The sequence below is a fragment of the Bubalus kerabau genome, chromosome 20, assembly GCF_029407905.1.
Source record: "Bubalus kerabau isolate K-KA32 ecotype Philippines breed swamp buffalo chromosome 20, PCC_UOA_SB_1v2, whole genome shotgun sequence".
NCBI lineage: Eukaryota > Metazoa > Chordata > Mammalia > Artiodactyla > Bovidae > Bubalus > Bubalus kerabau.
The window spans coordinates 17416297-17434770 of record NC_073643.1 but is presented as its reverse complement, the minus strand read 5'-3'; the positions used below and the strand labels follow the sequence as shown (position 1 = coordinate 17434770).

The 18474-nt window shown below is 47.9% G+C and overlaps 1 long non-coding RNA gene across 1 annotated transcript; it reads right to left on the bottom strand.

Moving 5' to 3' along the window:
• Nucleotides 1–9493: 9493 nt before the first annotated feature.
• On the bottom strand, nucleotides 9494–17080 carry LOC129635259 (uncharacterized). The gene is made up of 3 exons (XR_008706188.1): nucleotides 16881–17080; nucleotides 14715–14935; nucleotides 9494–9739 (listed from the first exon to the last, which is right to left on the bottom strand). It is a non-coding gene; the product is annotated as an uncharacterized LOC129635259 (long non-coding RNA).
• Between the last annotated feature and the right edge of the window lie 1394 nt (nucleotides 17081–18474).

The window sequence follows — 18474 nt, the reverse complement described above, 5'->3', positions numbered from 1 at the left end:
ATAAAGTTAAAAGCAAAACTCTGCTGGAAGGCTGCCGAGACTTTAATGCAGGATGCTGCAGGGCAGCGAGAAGACAAATAGGGACTCTGACAGCCCCTCCTCCGCAAATGGATTTGGCCGCCCTGAGCTGGGCCCTTTCAGCATGAGCAACATTCAGCCCTGCACTGAGCTGTGTGCCCCCCTTGTGAGAGGGACGGTGTGCCCAGGAGGAGAGCTCTGCCGAGTCCTGAGGGCAGCACCCAGATGCCGAGCACTGCTTCCTCACGAGGCCTGTGGGCAGTTCAAACTGTGTCCTGGCCCATAGAAAACAAACTTATAGTTACCAAAGAGGAAAGAATAAATTAGGAGTTGGGATTAACAGATACACCCGTGCATGTGTGCTTGCTGAGCTGCTTCAGTCGGGTCCGACTCTCTGTGACCCCATGGACTGTAGCCCCCCAGGCTCCTCTGTCCATGGGATTCTCCAGGCAAGAATACTGGAGTGGGTTGCCGTGCCCTGCTACAGGGGATCTTCCTGACTCAGGGATCGAACCCGTGTCTCTCATGTCTCCTGCACTGACAGGAGAGTTCTTTACCACTGGTGCCACCTGGGAAGCCCAGATACACACTACTATTTATGGAATAGATAAACAACAAGGTCCTACAGTCTAGCACAGGGAACTATATTTAATATCTTGCAATAAACTATAATGGAAAAGAATCTGAAAAAGAATATATACATATATGTATGGGCTTCCCAGGTGGCTCAGTGGTAAAGAATCTGCCTGCTAATTGAGGAGACGCAGGTTCAATCCCTGGATCAGGAAGAATCCCCTGGAAAGAGAAATGGCAGCCCACTCCAGTATTCTTGCCTGGAAAGTCCCATGGACAGAGGAGCCTGGCGGGCTACAGTCCATTAGGTTACAAAAGATTGGGACACGACTTAGCCACTGAACAACATCATCGTGTATGTATAACCGAATCACTTTGCTGTGCAGCAGAAACTAACACAACATTGTAAATCAACTATACTCCAACATAAAATAAAAAATCCACCCTGGTCTTGTGACCAGCTCTGGGGTGGCTGGGCCCCACGGTCTACCTCATGAAGTCAGGCAAGGAGACAGGTCTTGGCAGGCATGTGGGGAAGTGGCCGGTATAGTGGACACAGCAGACCTGGGTGTGGAATGCCCACTAGTCTGAATGGTCACCCACCCACCCGCCTCTGGTGCCCAGGATCTGGGGGCACTTGATCTGTGACACTGCGGTCCCCCCACGGTCGACGGCACTGAGAATGGAGACAGAAGCCTCTTGGTTGGAGGTGGATTGGCTGGGGGCTGTTTTGAAGAAAAGAACAAAGACAACACAGGACATTCCCTGAGGAAGAAGCAGGAAATGGGGCAAGCCTGGCTCCGAGGGGACGTGGGTCCAGTCCTTGGCCACCGTTGTGGGCAAAGAGGTTTTAGCTTTAGTGAGCAGCTATCAAGTGTCTACCTTGGTAATCGGCATACCCTAGGCCTGCTGACTTCACTGAATTTTCCAGAATACATGGTATTGACCCAAGAACAGCCTGCTCAAATTGCCATTGTTTCATGTGCTTTTGTTTATATACCAGGGAGCTGCTGCCCGGGGGTGAAGCTGGGTAAAGGGGCAGATGATGGCAGCTCCGGGGAGTCAGGCTCTCAGAGGTGGAACAGGAAGGGGTGAATTGTATTTGCAGGATTTTCTCAGAGCAGAGACCCTGAGCAGCATGTGTTTGGAAGGAATCCTTTGATAAGCTGCTTGAGGGAAAGTATGCCGCTTGGGGACACGGTGCAGTGGCCTGGTGGCTGACAGGAGGTCACTCAGTAAGCATTTGCTGAAGAAATGCTTGAGAAACACTACAACGGGTCTCTAGTCTGCCTCCCAAGGCAGGTGGGTCTCCTTTAATGAAGGGCCCTGGTTTAGCTGAGTGGGACGGGCAAAGTGGGTTCCTGCTTATGAGCTTCTTTCCCCCCAGAGAGCTCAGCCCCTTCTCTATATCGGTATTGAATAAATACTTATAGAGTATCCTATTCATGGAGATCCCTCCTCTTTGCCATTCCAGATCACTTAAGTCAGGCACAGTCAGAAGTCCGAGTTCAGGGATGACAAGAGTAAACTCTGTCTCTTGCCAGCTGTGTGACTTTGGGCAACTCACTTAGCCTCTCTGGACTTTCATTTCCTTCTCTATAAAATAAGGAGCTTAGACTTGGACTCGAAGCCCTTATTGAAACCAGGCAAGTAGCTCCTGCTGAAGACGATGCTTTGGGATCCCAAGAGGTGGGCGTGGGGTGGAGCGGGCGCCAATGTAAACAATAACTAACACTCACGGAGCATTTCCCACAGCCAGCGCCACAGGAGCCCTGAACACCTATTAACCTGCTTGCTTCTTACAATGACACCTGGTTTATCAAGCACCTCTCTCATCCCAGAGATGTTGTTAACACCTGCACTGGGGGAGTGATGCTCATGCCATAACCCCATTTCATAGGCAGGAGAGTTGCAGGAAGAGAGGGAAGGACATGCAGCTGAGGGGGCAGAGGGCATGCAACTGAGGCAGGACCTGGCCTTTTTCAGCACTGGCCCTGGCGGCTGGTTCTCCCTGGAAGGCCTGTCTGTGTTTCCAGCTATCTGGCCATAGGGCCTCCGGGCTGGCTGCTTCCTTCCTGGGAGTTGCCGCCCCTCAGATCCTCCCTGTGCTGGGAAAGGCCTTGAGATGGTGAAACGCTTTGTGCCCTGGAGTCCGCCTAAGTCCTGTTTACCACTTCAGCGTGGCCAAATGGAGTAAGTGCAGTATTGATTAAATGCAATTTTTTTTTGGAATACATATTCACCCTGATGTTTTATCATTAATGCATTAAGAAGCTGAACAAGCAATAAGACCAAATGGACTTCAAAACGCAGCAGAATTTCCATCCAGTGTGGTCTGATTTACAGCCATTACCTCCTGGCAGAAGACAGCTCCCACTCCAGCCCACACCTTGGCTGAAGCTTGAGAGCTCTTTGTTCTTAACCTTATTTCTTTATTTTCTCAGAGAGCTGGTGGACCTCAGGCTCTGGGCCATGGGGTGGGTCTGCTGGGTGATGGGGGACCCGTGTAAAGTAGGGAGGCAGGCAGAGAGGGAGTAAGGTTTTCACTGCATGCTTACGGCGGGACTGCGGACCCTGACCTGGTTACTGGGGAGAGGGGACAGGAATGTGGAGACCTCATCGCATGCCTTCACCTGCAAAAAACTCCAGAGGGAGGGATGGACTCGAGGGTCACGTGACTCTCCCCTGCCCCCGATCAGTCCATCGCAGGCATCAGGCTGCCTCCTGTGTCCCCATGGCTGGGGCTCTGTCACTGTGTCCCCATGGCTGTGTCACTAGCTGACTGAGGAAAAACTAACCAGTTTTGTGTGTGTGTGTGTGTGTGTGTTTTCTATTGGGGCTTTCCTGGTGGCTTAGATGGTAAAGAATCCACCTGCAATACAGGAGACCCAGGTTCAAGCCCTGGGTCAAGAAGATGCCCTGGAGAAGGGAATGGCTACCCATTCCAGTATTCTTGTCTGGAGAATTCCATGGACAGAGGAGCCTGGTGGGCTACAGTCCATGGAGTCCCAAAGAGTCAGACACACCTGAGTAACTAACACTTTCACTTTCTTTCACTGTGGGCCTTAGTTATTCCTTTGCAAAAAGAAAAAAAAAAAAAAAAAAGAATTGGAACAGTTTCTTCAAGCCTTGAAGATCCAGCCGTTTAGGACCCTACCCTTCTCCCTCCCTTCCTTCCTCATTCTCTCTCCCTCTCTCTTTCTCATTCTCCTCCTCCTTCTTTCTGAAACAATTTTATTCTTACAAAGTCTTGTCAACAACTCTCTAGATGAACTGACAGGGACAAAAAATACCTTAAGAAAAAGTCCCACCAGACAACAAAAATCTCTTGGAAGAGTACTTCTGCAGACATGAAAGCTTAGTAACGGCATCACTAGGAGAGGTGGTGTCTGCAAAATCTAACCTGAGACACTCCGGATAGCAGGGAGGGACCCTGAGTCAGGATAGGGGGGTGGATCAGATGCCTTGCTCATAGAACCGGCCATCCCGGAGTAAGGATTCTCTGCCTTCTCTGCATTTCCTCCCAGGGCTCTAGGGTCAGCCCTGTTATCAGCCAGTCAAACCTCCCTCGGTTCAGCAGGCCCGTCTGGGGCGGGATGTGGCACCTTGAGCCCTTGGTTTCCCCCTGCTCTGCAAAGGCTGAGAAGCCCAGCACTGAGACCAGTGATGGAGGAAAGGGCTCAGAGGCTTGGCCTCTTACTCCTTTTTTCAGAGTTGTGTGTGGGGCCTTACTGTGTGCTGGCTACTTCCTGGTGGCAGGCCCCATGCTGGTCCCAAGGATGACATCCAGAGAACAGAAGGCCTTTCTGGGGGTACTCTGCATGGATGGGACAGTGCATTATACAAGTGGCCCAACTTCACCCCTCTCTCTGGAGTCTCCTTCCCCACCCCTTGAATCTGGGCAGGCCGTGTGAGGTGCTCTGGGCACTAGAATGTGACAGAAGCCCACTCCTGCCAATGGGCAGCACCAGCAGACCAGGGTGCAGGAGAAGAGAGGAGGGGGGTGCCTGCTCCCCTCCCACCCTGCCCTGGCTGCCCTTCCTCCAAGCTCCAAGCACTACCACACTCAGAAGAAGCATTTCCTCTCTGGCGCATTAGCCCAGAAGGTGGTATCTTAGGCAGGGTTCCCGGAAGCAGAGGGAGAGATGGGGATCCGAGTGGATGCTCTATATTAGCAAGTGCTACCGGGAACTCCACGGGGGGAGGGGGAAATGAGACTAGGAAGGGAAGGAAGCCCAGTAGAAGCAGGAGGGCTGGGAAGGGACCCCCCTAACCCCACTGCCTGTCAGCCCCTGGCCAAGGCCCAGCCCAGGGGACACTCCTGCCTGTCCCTATGCAGTGGCTAAGCTGGATGGTGAGGCAGCTGGCCCTCTGGTAGAGAGACCAGGTGCTGGAAGCAGGACCAAACTCATGGACTCATGAGAATCCTCACTCAGGACACCCCTCCTCCACCTTTTGTTTTCCCAGTCTAAGCAGTCACAGAGGGGAGCAGGAAGGAAGTTTTCATGTCATGTCTCCAGAATAATGCAGCCTCACCCAAGGAGCAGAAGGAATGGGTGTCCCTGAGCAGTTTCTCTCATCTGCACTGGAAAAGGCACAGGAGAGGAAACACAGAGAGCTCGGTTACCTTCTTGAGGTGTGGAGAGGGAGGAGAAAACGCATAGCTCTAAGTCTTTCTGCTACAAATATGTGTTAGATTTGAACTGACTTATTATAGCAGGAGCCCTGGAGTAAAGTCCTGGCTCTTCTACTTTCTAGCTGTGTGACCATAGGCTGGTTATTTAACATATCTATGTCTCTGTTTTATCATCTGCAAAATGGGGATAACAACAACAATAATAATAATCACCACTTCATAGAATAGTTGAATTAACAAGTGAATTAACATATGTAGAGGATTTAAACCACACTCTATCTGAAATAAGCAATCAGTGCAATGCAAGTTCTAGCTGTCATTATTAATCATCAGAACAGTCTGCCCTTAAAGGAAGGGAAATTCAAAACAGAGGGAATATGTGTATAGTATAGCTGATTCACTTTGCTGTACAGCAGAAAATAACACAACATTGAAAAGCAAATATACTCCAATAAAAGCTTAAACAGAAAGAATAGGGGGATTCCCTGGCAGTCCAGTGGTTAAGACTCCCTGCTTCCAATGCAGGGGGCACAGGTTCAGTCCCTGATCGGGGAACTAAGATACAACATGCTGCTTGGTGAAACAACAAAAGAAAACTAAGATACAACATGCTGCTTGGTGCAACCAAAAAAAAAAAAAAAAAAAAAAAAACAAACCCCAAAAGAATAGCCTCTTTTAATTTTGAATGTTCATGTTATAAATAGTTTTCTTCTTCTTTAAAATGGTTTTGGATGAGCAGACAAAACTTTCTGCCCTAAACAAATGAAAGTTACTGCCATTCCCTGAACTGGTAAGAGAAAGACATGACATAGATGGATTGTGAGGCGGGCCTTTTAAGGTGACCTCTGGCTTGGGCTGAGGTTTCAAAGGCTGAGCACACAGCAAGACCTGTGCTTTCTTACAACTTAGCTCTGTCAGTGCTAAAACACAATGCCAAGAACAAAAGTGGAGGTGGGGTAGCGCTTATCCGAGGAATCACAGGGGAGTGTGGCTGCCCCCTCCCTGGACCTGTGAGTTATGCCCAGTAAGCTTATTCTGCTTCCTTCATATTCATTCAAGATGCTGCAGGGCTGCAGTGATGTCTGCAGAGAGGCAGTGAACGGAGAGGTTAGCAGTGCTTATTGATTTAGTAATTCGCACGCACTTTTCCGGATAGATGATCTTCCTGGAGACTCTGACGGCAACAGCCAGCTGCTAATGCGATGTGGGGCTGCAGGCAGAGTCATAGGGGTGCGGGCCGGGTGGTGGCAGGGAAGGAGAGAGGCCGGGAGGCCAGGGGAGGGTGGCCTGAGGTGGGAGAGGCTTCTCCAGGGCCAGACTGCAAACACCTGTCACAGGCACGTGGAGGTGGAGGCAGGGCGGGCCAGCAGCTTAGGATTCACGTCTCTGGGCCATTTCTGTGTTCTAGGTGTCCCTCCTCTCTACCTTACCTCATTTCCTCGGCCATAAACTCACCCAGGATAAGTGACCATCACATGTATCCCTGGGCATCAAGAGCGCAAGAGGGAAGCAGCGACAGGTGGCCCCGCTCCAGACTGCCCGTCTCTCAGTCTTAGGGGCGATGTCCATTCATTCATCCGTTCACTCACTCAGTTATTACTTATCAAACACCTACGAGGAACCAATACTTTAGATAGATAGGTAGGTAGATAATAGGCAGGTAGATAGCTAGTCACTACTGGGTTTCTTTTCACACTGACACCTCACTGAGTGTGCACAGAGAACAGTTCTGTTCCCCAGGACCTTTTCCCCAGGCCCCACAAGTACTGCCGACCATCCTGCTGTAAGTGCAGAGACGAGAGAGATGCTTATGCGGTGTTATATACATATAATGGGAGCCCCATGAATGCAGCAGCACCTAAGCTTGACCTTGAAGAAGTCATGAGCCCGTGCTTGGTCCACAGTGGGCCACCTAGACCATGTACTCTGTCAAACCCTGAGACCGGAAGCAGACAGGACATTTTGAGGGTCATGGGGAGACAGGTCCAACCAGAGCACCCTTAGAAAAGGCGTCTCTTCCTCTCTCCACAGGCCAGCCCATTGAGGACTCATTCATTTGCTCCCCCGCTTGCTCAGATAGACTGTGGTGGGGAGGGCTTCCTGGCTACCAAGCCCCTTTGGCCAAGTATGCCTCTAAGCCTGTGGCTCCCAGGTTCGTGTTGTGCTTTCAAGACCCAGACTCCCCGCACATGTGCTTCTGCGGTCCCCAGAGGGCATCTTGGTCGTGGCTCACCCAGAGCTGACCGGTGGTCTGCCACTGCCCTCCCACCCTGACCCACATCCTCATGGGCTGCGCACTGCTTGCCCTGCTTCCCATTTCGGGATCAGTTAGGGTCCTGTGAGGAGTCGGGAAGCACCAGGTATTTGAACACAGAGAATTTACTATGAAGAATTTTTTTTTAAATGACTTAATGGGAATCTTCATATTCCTCCAGTTTTACTGAGCTGTAACTTACATAAAACATTGTATGGAAGAACTGTTCACCGTAGCATTAAGAAGGTAGCGAGGGGTAGCAAGCGCAAGAAGCAGCTATCTCCCTTCTGGCTGGGGGTACCAAGGCAAGAGATTGGAATTATTAAAACATTTAGGAGTTTGGAGGAGGTACCTGGTGGAACTGGGACCCTGGTATCTTGGGAGGAGGTGGAGGAGCAGCCAGCGGGTGTCCTGAGCTCAAAGGCTGCCTGCCCCTGGGGCTGAGACCAGGACTCTGAGAGGGCAAGACAGCTTGTGCAGTGTCTCTGGCCTGGTAGTGAGCAACGCAGCTAGATTTGGAAAATGGGAAAACTGCAGTGTGGATTTAGAGGCTGCTTTGGGAAACAGCTGCTGGTGCTGAGGAGAAGAAGCAGGATTGTGAGGCGCTTCTCATGGGAGCAGAAAACAGGGACAAGCATCCTCTTTCTACAACCTTCCAGTCTCTCCAGTGCCCCCTGGTGGCAGAGCCTATCAGGGATGCTGGCAAAGTAGAACGGTGGCTTGCAAGTTTGTGGCAAAGGAGACAAAAATAGGGAAAGTGTTAGTTGCTCAGTCCCCTCCAACTGTTTGCAACCCTGTGGACTGTAGCCCCCCAGGCTCCTCTGTCCATGGCATTCTCCAGGCAAGAATACTGGAGCGTGTTGCCTTTCCCTTCTCCCGGGGATCTTCACGACCCACGGATCTAACCAGCGTCTCCTGCAGGCAGAGCCACCAGGGCAAAGAAGTGTGGGGCCCAGCATCACTGAGCCATAGCTTCATGCCGGCACCTAGGTGTCCTCTTGCTGACAGTACCACACAGGACCCCCAAAGAGATCTATGATGGTGGGAAGCATGCCATCTCCTGTTTTGTGCAAAGAGCTATTGTACGGCTCTTTCATTTTTCACTGCTCTGACCAGGACACAGATGTGAATCCACAAGGGTGGATTTATGCAGATGAGAGATAGCAGGGATGGAAGTCATGTAATACGAAAAGCTTGTAATGAAATAGGAATGCTGACTGGAGAGAAATCATCCTTCCAGGCAAATTGACTTCTGGAGAAACCTTCTACAATTGTGGTGGACACTGCTCAGGGCCAAAGTGGACCCCATGCTGCCCCAACAACACCATGAGGCAAAGGTTGCCTTTCCCGTTCTAGAGCCAGAGAACCTGAGGCACAAAGGAATCAGCTCGTCAGACAAGGGGAGGTGTTAGCAGAACTCCTAAGCTCTTAGCAGGATGGTTACTTGACCTGCTGGTCCCAACAAAGGAGAGTGGGGAGCCTGCAGGGGTTCAATCGGGTTTCAAGTTCAGGCCAGCCTCACCCCTACAGGAAAATCTATCCGACTCCAGGCAGGGCTGGTTCTCCTTCCACACCACCCAGGCTGGGAAGCTGAGGGCATGAACAGGCTGGGTCCCGTAAGGGGCTGCTAATTGCTCTGATTGCAACTCCAGGGCAGAGTGTTTCTGGAACTGCCAAACTCTAACAGAGGAGGAAATACCAGCGGAACATTTTTGATGAATAATTCAGTGAGCTGAAATGGGAAATGAGAAAGTTTTCTCTCCACTAAAGTGGAATTTGAAAAAAGAAAAGAAAAAGCAAAAACAATAATAGCAGCAAGGCTCATCATTCTGGTTTCCCCACAGTAAAACTTTCTCTTTGCATAACCATGAGGGATGGCTCACTATGATTTGCTCTCGACAATCCATAGGACCTGAGCCAAGGTAAGAAAATTCTTGGGTCACCTGGGGTTGATGGTATGTTTAATCTCATCACTGCCGCCTTCCCTTTTAAGCATTTATTCTACAAATATTAACTGGACAAGCACCCAAAACCAAGCACTGTTCTGGGTGTTAGAGATCCTGTAGTGAAGATAACAGACATTGTTCTTTTTTTCATAGAGTATGTGGAGGGGGAGGGGGACGTATTCAGAAAGTGGATTAAAAACACACAGCAGTTGAGGGACTTGCCTGGTGGTCCAGCGGCTAAGACTCCATGCTCCCAATGCAGGGAGCCTGGGTTCCATCCCTGATCAGGGATCTAGATCCCGCATGCTGCAACTGAAAAACCAAAAAAAGATACCATGTGCCGCAACTAAGACCCGACGCAAAGAAACTAAACAAAACAAAAACACAGCAGTCAACACATTTGTATCTACAATTTGAGATGCATGCTTTATCAGTCAGGGTCCAATGAGGGAAGAGAGAAGCCACTCAGTGTAAACAGATCAGAGACAACTGAATGCAGGGGACTTGTTACTCACATGAGTGATGGAAATGCCGAGAAATCTAGGACAGAGAAGGAACCCAAAGATTATCAGCAGCACGAAGCCATTCAACAAAGGGTCAGAGGGAAGGTGGCGGGGGTGTTGTCAGAGTCCAGAACCCGGGGCCATTTGGGAGAGGGGAACTGAGACAGGAGCTGCCCAAGGAGGACCGGGACCATAGAATGAGTAGATGCCTAGTATTAATGGAAGACACAGGGAAACTTCAATCGTTGTGCATATAGAGAAATCAATGCCAAGAGAGAAGGGAGAAAATCCAACCTTGCCCCCTCCTCCTGCCTTTTGGACATCCATCAGTACCTCCCAAAGGCTGAGCCTCGGCAGAAGTCAGGAAGCAGGGAAGTCTAGGAAGTACAACTCACAGGAGTCAGTCCCCTAGAGGTAAGAGTGGGGTCAGAGGAAGGATGGGGGGATGGATCCGAGAACAAACAGCCCCGGGGAACAAACCAGCACTCATTCTCTGAAGGAAAAGAACAAGATCTCATGGGGAGAATTAAAGGGATAGCGTTATTAAAGCAGATGATGGTGGAAGGCCTCATTGAGGCAGTTAGGTTGAAACATAAAAGATGACAAGGAAGTATTCAAGCAAAGTAGGGGTGGTCAGGAGAGGAGGAGATTTCCAGACATGGGCAAAGGCCCTGAGGCCAGCTGTAGGTGGTAGTAGAGGGAAGAGTATGGAGAGTTGAGAATGGAGATGTCATTGGGCCAGGTGATTTGGAGTTTCAGAGAAGGAAAAATTCACAAGCAATTGCTTTCAACAGAAAAGAGATTTTGACACCTCAGTATTCATTACAGCACTGTTTACAGTAACCAACTAAGGGAAGTAACCTAACTGTCCATCAACACAGGAATGGATAAAGATATAGTACCTGTATGCAATGGAATATTACTCAGCCATTAAAAAGAATGAAATAATGCCATTCGCAGCAACATGGATGGGCCTAGAGATTGTCATACTGAGTGAAGTCAGATATAGAAAGAGAAATATCATACGATATCCCTTATATGAGAAATCTAAAACAAAATGATACAAATGAACTTAGTTAAAAAATAAAACTCACAGACTCAGAGAATGAAGTTATGGTTACCCAGGGAAGGGATAGTTAGGGAACTGGGGATCAACATGTACACACTGCTATATTTAAAATGGACAGCCAACCAAGGCCTACTATACAGCACGGGGAACTCTGTTCAATGTTATGTGGCAGCCTGGATGGGAGGGGAATTTGGGGGAGAAAGGATACATGTGTAAGTATGGCTGAGTCGCTTTGCTGTCCACCTGAAACTATCACATTGTTAATTGGCTATACCCCAATATTTTTTTTTTTTAAAGAAGAGGTTTTGAAAGCTTTTGAAAAACTAGCATACTGTGCGTTCACTTCCAGACAAAGCAAAAACTAAAAACTTTCCAAACATTCCAGGAACATGTAAACAGATTTTCTTTGTGAATGCTGTATTCATGGCAGTTCTCTCAGAACAGATAAAGCTACGCCCTGACAGAATCTGTGAAAAAACATTTAATACAGTAGACTGATTTTTCCAGATTAGTTTTTCCCAGATCCCCTAGATGACAATCTATGAAAATGAGTAAAAATTCTTGACTCCGTTTCCGCCTCTGCTATCAACATGACTTGTTTCCATTCCCTTCTCTCACCTCTTATGGGACCCCATCAGACTTATTTAAATGCCTGTGAAAGTGTGACTTGTTTTAAATGCATTTAAAACCACACTTGTATGCACAGTTAATCTTATTTTGTGCTTCTCATGAATATATTTTAATCTATCGTGCATTTTAATGAGATGGAATTCTTAGGAATAGACTGTTCCATAAACTACCACCTTCCTTGGGGCCTAGCACCATGTCAAGAAGGTACATATGCATGCAATTTTTATGAGTAATAATTCAGTAGATCGATGTTTGGTTCATTTTTTTTAATTCAAAATTTTAAACTGTGTAGCCAGTTTAATGTTAATTGATATGGGTGTTAAAAAGATATTACGAAGTTCTATTTCTGGCCATGATGAAGTAACTGGGATCAGACTTATCTTCTCACTGTTAAGAACTATGAAACCGAACAAAATATTCAAGGCAACAGTTTTCAGACATTAGGCAACACTCATCTCTGAGAAAAAGATCAAACAAAATGAGCCTCTTATCACCCTGGCTTTCTGTCTGGAGGTGCTTTCTGCAGAGAAGGGAATCCAAGCAGAGCAGCGCTCTTTCTCAGCTGAAGAGACAGGGGTTGCCATTCAGAAAAGATGAAGGAGCTGGAAATTCAAGACATGGCACTGGGCAGAGAGATTCTGCTTAAATAAATAGCTCCAGAAAAATGTACAGGGATCCCCTGCATCTGTTGCTGATTGTTAAATCATGTAAAAAGAGAATTGAAGACCCACAAAGCTATGGAAAGAAAAATCAGGGAGCTGTAAGCAAAACAGCTTTCAGAGCTGAGAGATGACCAAATTCTGATCCGCTTTTATAAAGAATGTCTCAGATTCTCAGGTCTTTGTGTGGAGACTCCAAGTGAGTCACATATTAGCAGCAGTACTAACTAATCTTAGGATTAAACCTGTTTATGACCCAACCTTTACTAGCGTGTGAGATGAGTGCAATTGTGCGGTAGTTTGAGCATTCTTTGGCCTTGCCTTTCTTTGGGATTGGAATGAAAACTGACCTTTTCCAGTCCTGTGGCCACTGCTGAGTTTTCCAAATTTGCTGGCACATTGAGTGCAGCACTTTCACAGCATCATCTTTCAGGGTTTGGAAATAGCTCAACTGGAATTCCATCACCTCCACTAGCTTTGTTCGTAGTGATGCTTTCTAAGGTCCACTTGACTTCACATTCCAGGATGTCTGGCTCTAGGTCAGTGATCACACCATCGTGATTATCTGGGTTGTGAAGATCTTTTTTTGTACGGCTCTTCTGTGTATTCTTGCAATCTCTTCTTAATATCTTCTGCTTCTGTTAGGTCCATACCATTTCTGTGCTTTATCGAGCCCATCTTTGCATGAAATGTTCCTTTGGTATCTCTGATTTTCTTGAAGAGATCCCTAGTCTTTCCCATTCTGTTGTTTTCCTCTATTTCTTTGCATTGATCGCTGAAGAAGGCTTTCTTATCTCTTCTTGCTATTCTTTGGAACTCTACATTCAGATGTTTATATATTTCCTTTTCTCCTTTGCTTTTCGCTTCTCTTCTTTTCACAGCTATTTGTAAAGTAATGCTCAAAATTCTCCAAGCCAGGCTTCAGCAATACATGAACCGTGAACTTCCTGATGTTCAAGCTGGTTTTAGAAAAGGCAGAGGAACCAGAGATCAAATTGCCAACATCCGCTGGATCATGGAAAAAGCAAGAGAGTTCCAGAAAAACATCTATTTCTGCTTTATTGACTATGCCAAAGCCTTTGACTGTGTGGATCACAATAAACTGTGGAAAATTCTGAAAGAGATGGGAATACCAGACCACCTGATCTGCCTCTTGAGAAATTTGTACGCAGGTCAGGAAGCAACAGTTAGAACTGGACATGGAACAACAGACTGGTTCCAAATAGGAAAAGGAGTTCGTCAAGGCTGTATATTGTCACCCTGTTTATTTAACTTATATGCAGAGTACATCATGAGAAACGCTGGACTGGAAGAAACACAAGCTGGAATCAAGATTGCTGGGAGAAATATCAATAACCTCAGATATGCAGATGACACCACCCTTATGGCAGAAAGTGAAGAGGAACTCAAAAGCCTCTTGATGAAAGTGAAAGTGGAGAGTGAAAAAGTTGGCTTAAAGCTCAACAGTTAGAAAACGAAGATCATGGCATCCGGTCCCACCACTTCATGGGAAATAGATGGAGAAACAGTGGAAACAGTGTCAGACTTTATTTTTGGGGGCTCCAAAATCACTACAGATGGTGACTGCAGCCATGAAATTAAAAGATGCTTACTCCTTGGAAGGAAAGTTATGAGCAACCTAGATAGCATATTCAAAAGCAGAGACCTTACTTTGCCAACAAAGGTTTGTCTAGTCAAGGCTATGGTTTTTCCTGTGGTCATGTATGGATGTGAGAGTTGGACTGTGAAGAAGGCTGAGCACCAAAGAATTGATGCTTTTGAACTGTGGTGTTGGAGAAGACTCTTGAGAGTCCCTTGGACTGCAAGGAGATCCAACCAGTCCATCCTGAAGGAGATCAGCCCTGGGATTTCTTTGGAAGGAATGATGCTAAAGCTGAAACTCCAGTCCGTTGGCCCCTCATGCGAAGAGTTGACTCATTGGAAAAGACTCTGATGCTGGGAGGGACTGGGGGCAGGAGGAGAAAGGGACGACAGAGGATGAGATGGCTGGATGGCATCACTGACTCGATGGACGTGAGTCTGAGTGAACTCCGGGAGTTGGTGATGGACAGGGAGGCCTGGCGTGCTGCGGTTCATGCGGTGGCAAACAGTCAGACACGACTGAGCGACTGATCTGATCTGATGACCCAACTTAGGTTTTCCCTGGTGGCTCAGTAGTAAAGAATCCATCTGCCAATATAGGAGATGCAGGTTCCATCCCTGGGTTGGGAAGATCCCCTGGAGAAGGAAATGGCAACTCACTCCAGTAGTCTTGCCTGGAAAATCCCATGGACAGAGGAGACTGATAAGCTACAGTCCACGGGATAGCAAAACAGTCAGACACAACTCAGCAACTAAACAACAATATGACTCACCCTAAGAAAATTAAAAAGCTTAAAAACAAGCTTCAGAAGGAAGTAACTTACCTGCCTGCCATAAAAAGGTTCGTGCATGCTCAGTCCCTTCAGTTGTGTCCAACTCTTTGCAACATTATGGACTGTAACCCGCAAGGCTCCTCTGTCCATGGGATTCTCCGGGCAAGAATACTAGAGTGGGTTGCTATGCCCTCCTCCAGGGGATCTTCCTGACCCAGGAATCAAACCCATGTCTCTTGCACTGCAGGCATTCTTTACCCACTGAGTGCCACCTGGGAAGTCCAGAAAGGTTCATCACTTTTTAAACAAAATTCAGCATTCAACAATGTAAAGTTCAAAATATATGACATCCAGTGTGAAACTTACTAGATATATGAAGAAATAGGATAGTGTGACCCAAAGTCTGGGAAAAATTCATTGGAAATAGGCTTGGAGGGATAGTGATGGTGGAATTAACAGCAAGATCTTTACATCAATTACCTCAAATGTTTTCAAGGATTTACGGGAAGGAAGCCTGTGTCCCCGGTGACTATGAGGCCACTGTGCCAGCTCTGATCTGGGGTCTTTAGACTTGATTTAAGTGACATAAATAAGTGACTCCCCTGTTTCATCTACGATGCTGTTCTTTGGACTTTCTAAGGCCAAATCTAATTTTCACTGACAACCTTTATCTTTCCCCTAGGTGTATCTCCGAGGCCTTGGAACAGCACCTGGCTCCTGGTGGAAGCTCCACTAGTGTTTGTTGAGTGGAAGAGTGGGCTCCAACCTCCCTGAATGACAGAAAAGGGTGCTGAGCCCAGGCAAAGGAGACAACATGCCCTCACCACATAGCTGGTAGGGGCGGGCATGGGACCATGTCCACACGCCTGCTTTTCCCTGTCTCCCACGGCACCGTGGCTGGGACAGAAGAAAGCCACCCACTCACCACTTCCACGGCCCCACCTGCCCCTTCTCTACCCCCAGCGCCTCTAGCTCAACGCTCTCTCCACACCTGTCATGGCACCTTGGTTGAGGGGCACAGTCTTCTAAGGACGTTGTGGCAACAGCAGCATCTAGACCGCCCTGCTCACCTGCCTGCCAGCACCCACATACCTCTACCACGCTGGCCACGAAGCTCCCTCTTGGTCCTTGGTCCCCACCCCCCCTGGATTCTGCTTTCTGGCAGGATGTGCTACAGGTACAGAGTACCCCCACCATTTAGGGGGCCCAGCTATGGGCTCGGAAATGTCACCCTGCCCACAACCTGGAGCACCAGGGACATGATGGGGAATACCACCTCATCCTCATGTCCACTCCAGAGCTGCCCTCTAACTGAGTCGCCCCTAAGAGGTCCATTCTCTTGCTCCCTGCAGGACAGCATGACATGCTGGACAGAGGGCTGCCATGATGTCCTTAGATGAGCTCTTCTTCTTGGGCCCCACCCTTCTATACACAGGCATGAGGGAGAGAATTTAGGTTCTTGCCTATCACCCATTCTTTTGTATATTCTTCCTTTCCTACAATTCCTAGGTCTAGGTTATTATGGGAACTACTCAAGACTGAAGGCAAACGTGGGCCACATTGGAAATGTTAATGCCCAGACCAGCAGATTCTCTTCTATTTAATTGACAGCAACTCAGCTGATTTTCTCGCTGACTGGCAGAATACAAGATGGTAGCAGTAATAATACTACTGGTAATAACATCTGCTAGCGTTTACAATGTTTATGCAACTCCAGGCATGGTGCTCAGTGTTGGACATAGATAATCTCATTTAATGTTTGCAATAACCTGTTGAGGCAGGCACCATTTCCAGACCGCCAGCATCATTTCCATTTTATAGGGAAAAAAAATGAGGCTCACAAAGGTTAAGTAAGTAACTTGCCAAGGCCACAGTCAATAAGAGGAAGAGAGGAAATTTACTCTCTAGGCTGACCTCTTACTTCTGTGTGATATCATCTCTCTGTGAGGGAATCTGTGAGCCCCAACATCCTTATTACCCCCAGGAAAGAGAACATAACCCTCTGCTTGTCTCCATTCATTCATTCAACCTTTACAGAATACCCACCTGTGGTGGGTCCCATGCTAAATACTGGAGATTTAAAGACACCTACTTCGTGGCTCCTGTGATGAGTTAATTATTGTGTCTTAATAGCTTGTACTCATTCTTCTCCTCCTCTACCTTGGGGGCAAGATACCTCCTTGTCTCACTGAGTTGGGACATGCCCAGGTGACTTACCTTGGTCAGAAAAACATGAGTGGGTATGATGTGAGCAGAAGTTTTGGGTGCCCTCGTGGATGGTTTTCTCCTGAGCTCCAGCCATTCACTATGAGGAGAGCATGCTCCAGGGATCTCAAGCCACTGGTTTCAAGGAGATGCAAGATACGTGGAGTAGACCTGGATTCAACCTGCAGCATGCAGCCCAAGCCAGCTGACCTGCAAAACTAAAAAAGAAAAAAAAAAAACCAAACTTGTTTTAAGAACTGACTTTTCAGGGTGGTTTGTTACTCAGCATTACTGCAGCAATAGCTGACTGATGTAGTTCCTGCTATCAAGGAGCTCATAGATGAATGTGTAACATGAATAGCCAATTATAACCCAGTGTAATGACAAAATGGAGTGGAAGGACCTACAGAGTGCCCTGTTGCACAAAGGAGGGCTCCCAGTCCAGCCCAAAATAACCTGAGAAGACAGAAACGACCCAGGAGGAAGCAGGCCCTGTTTGCCTGAAGGAGAATGCAGTGTTCTCAGAAAGCTTACAGCAAAGGACCATGAGCTGGCTTGGGCATCAGGGAGGCTTTGATGAAGAAGGATCACTCATCTCAGACTTGATTAATAAGTGGGAATAATTAGGAGAAGGTGTGTGGGCTGGAGAATAATTCAGGGAGAAGTCCAGGGGCACAGTGTTGGGTGTTGAGAGAAGGGGGAAGAAACTTATCTAGGACATTCAGTACTGGCCTCTGCAGTACTGAGGCCTGCACCCAGAAACCCAGCAAGGTGGCACCTTACAGAGAGAACAAGGCCAGATGCCCTGAATAAGGAGAAGTGTAGATGGATCAAAGTAGAGACCAATACTGGACTCTTCACACTCAAGTGCTGCTCCACAGACTCAGCTTCCTCCACCATGGCAGGGTTCCTTTCCCAGCCCCTCCCTCCCCTCCCAGGGGAAGTTCTCAGCTTGAAATCTAGCAGTGTCCACCCCTTCGCCATCTGAAATGCTGAGGAACCACCTCTTCAACAGGCAGAGGCCAGTCCCTCAACCCGCTCCTGCTCGAGCAGGAGAAGTATGGGGGTGGATGAGACTTATGACGCTTCCAGTTTACATCTGTCTCAAAACCAAAATCCAGGTTCACCTTGCTTCTCGCCACTCCCCATTATTATTGTCCTCTCCCTGCCTGCCTGGCCTCCTCGAGGGCAGGCTCTGTCTGAGGTTTGATGGGCTGTTTAACCATCCATTCACTGGGACTTCCTTGGTGGTTCAGCGGCTAAGAAAGAATCCATGCTCCCAACACAGGGGACCCAGGTTTGATCCCTGGTCAGGGAACTAGATTCCACATGCCACAACTGAAAAAAGAAAATAAAAGAAAAAAAAATCTCACCTGCTGCAGCTGAAGATCCCACAACGCTGCAATGATCATCTAAGATCCTGCATGCTGCAACTAAGACCTGGCACAGCCCAATAAATAATTAATTTTAAAAAGTTATTTGAAAAAAAAAAAAAAATATCCACTCACTACTTCTAACCTCACTCCACAAGGATGTGCCCAAACACATGCCAACATGCAGCTCTGGGACTATAACCACAAGTGTGTAGAGCAGGTAGCGGAGAGCA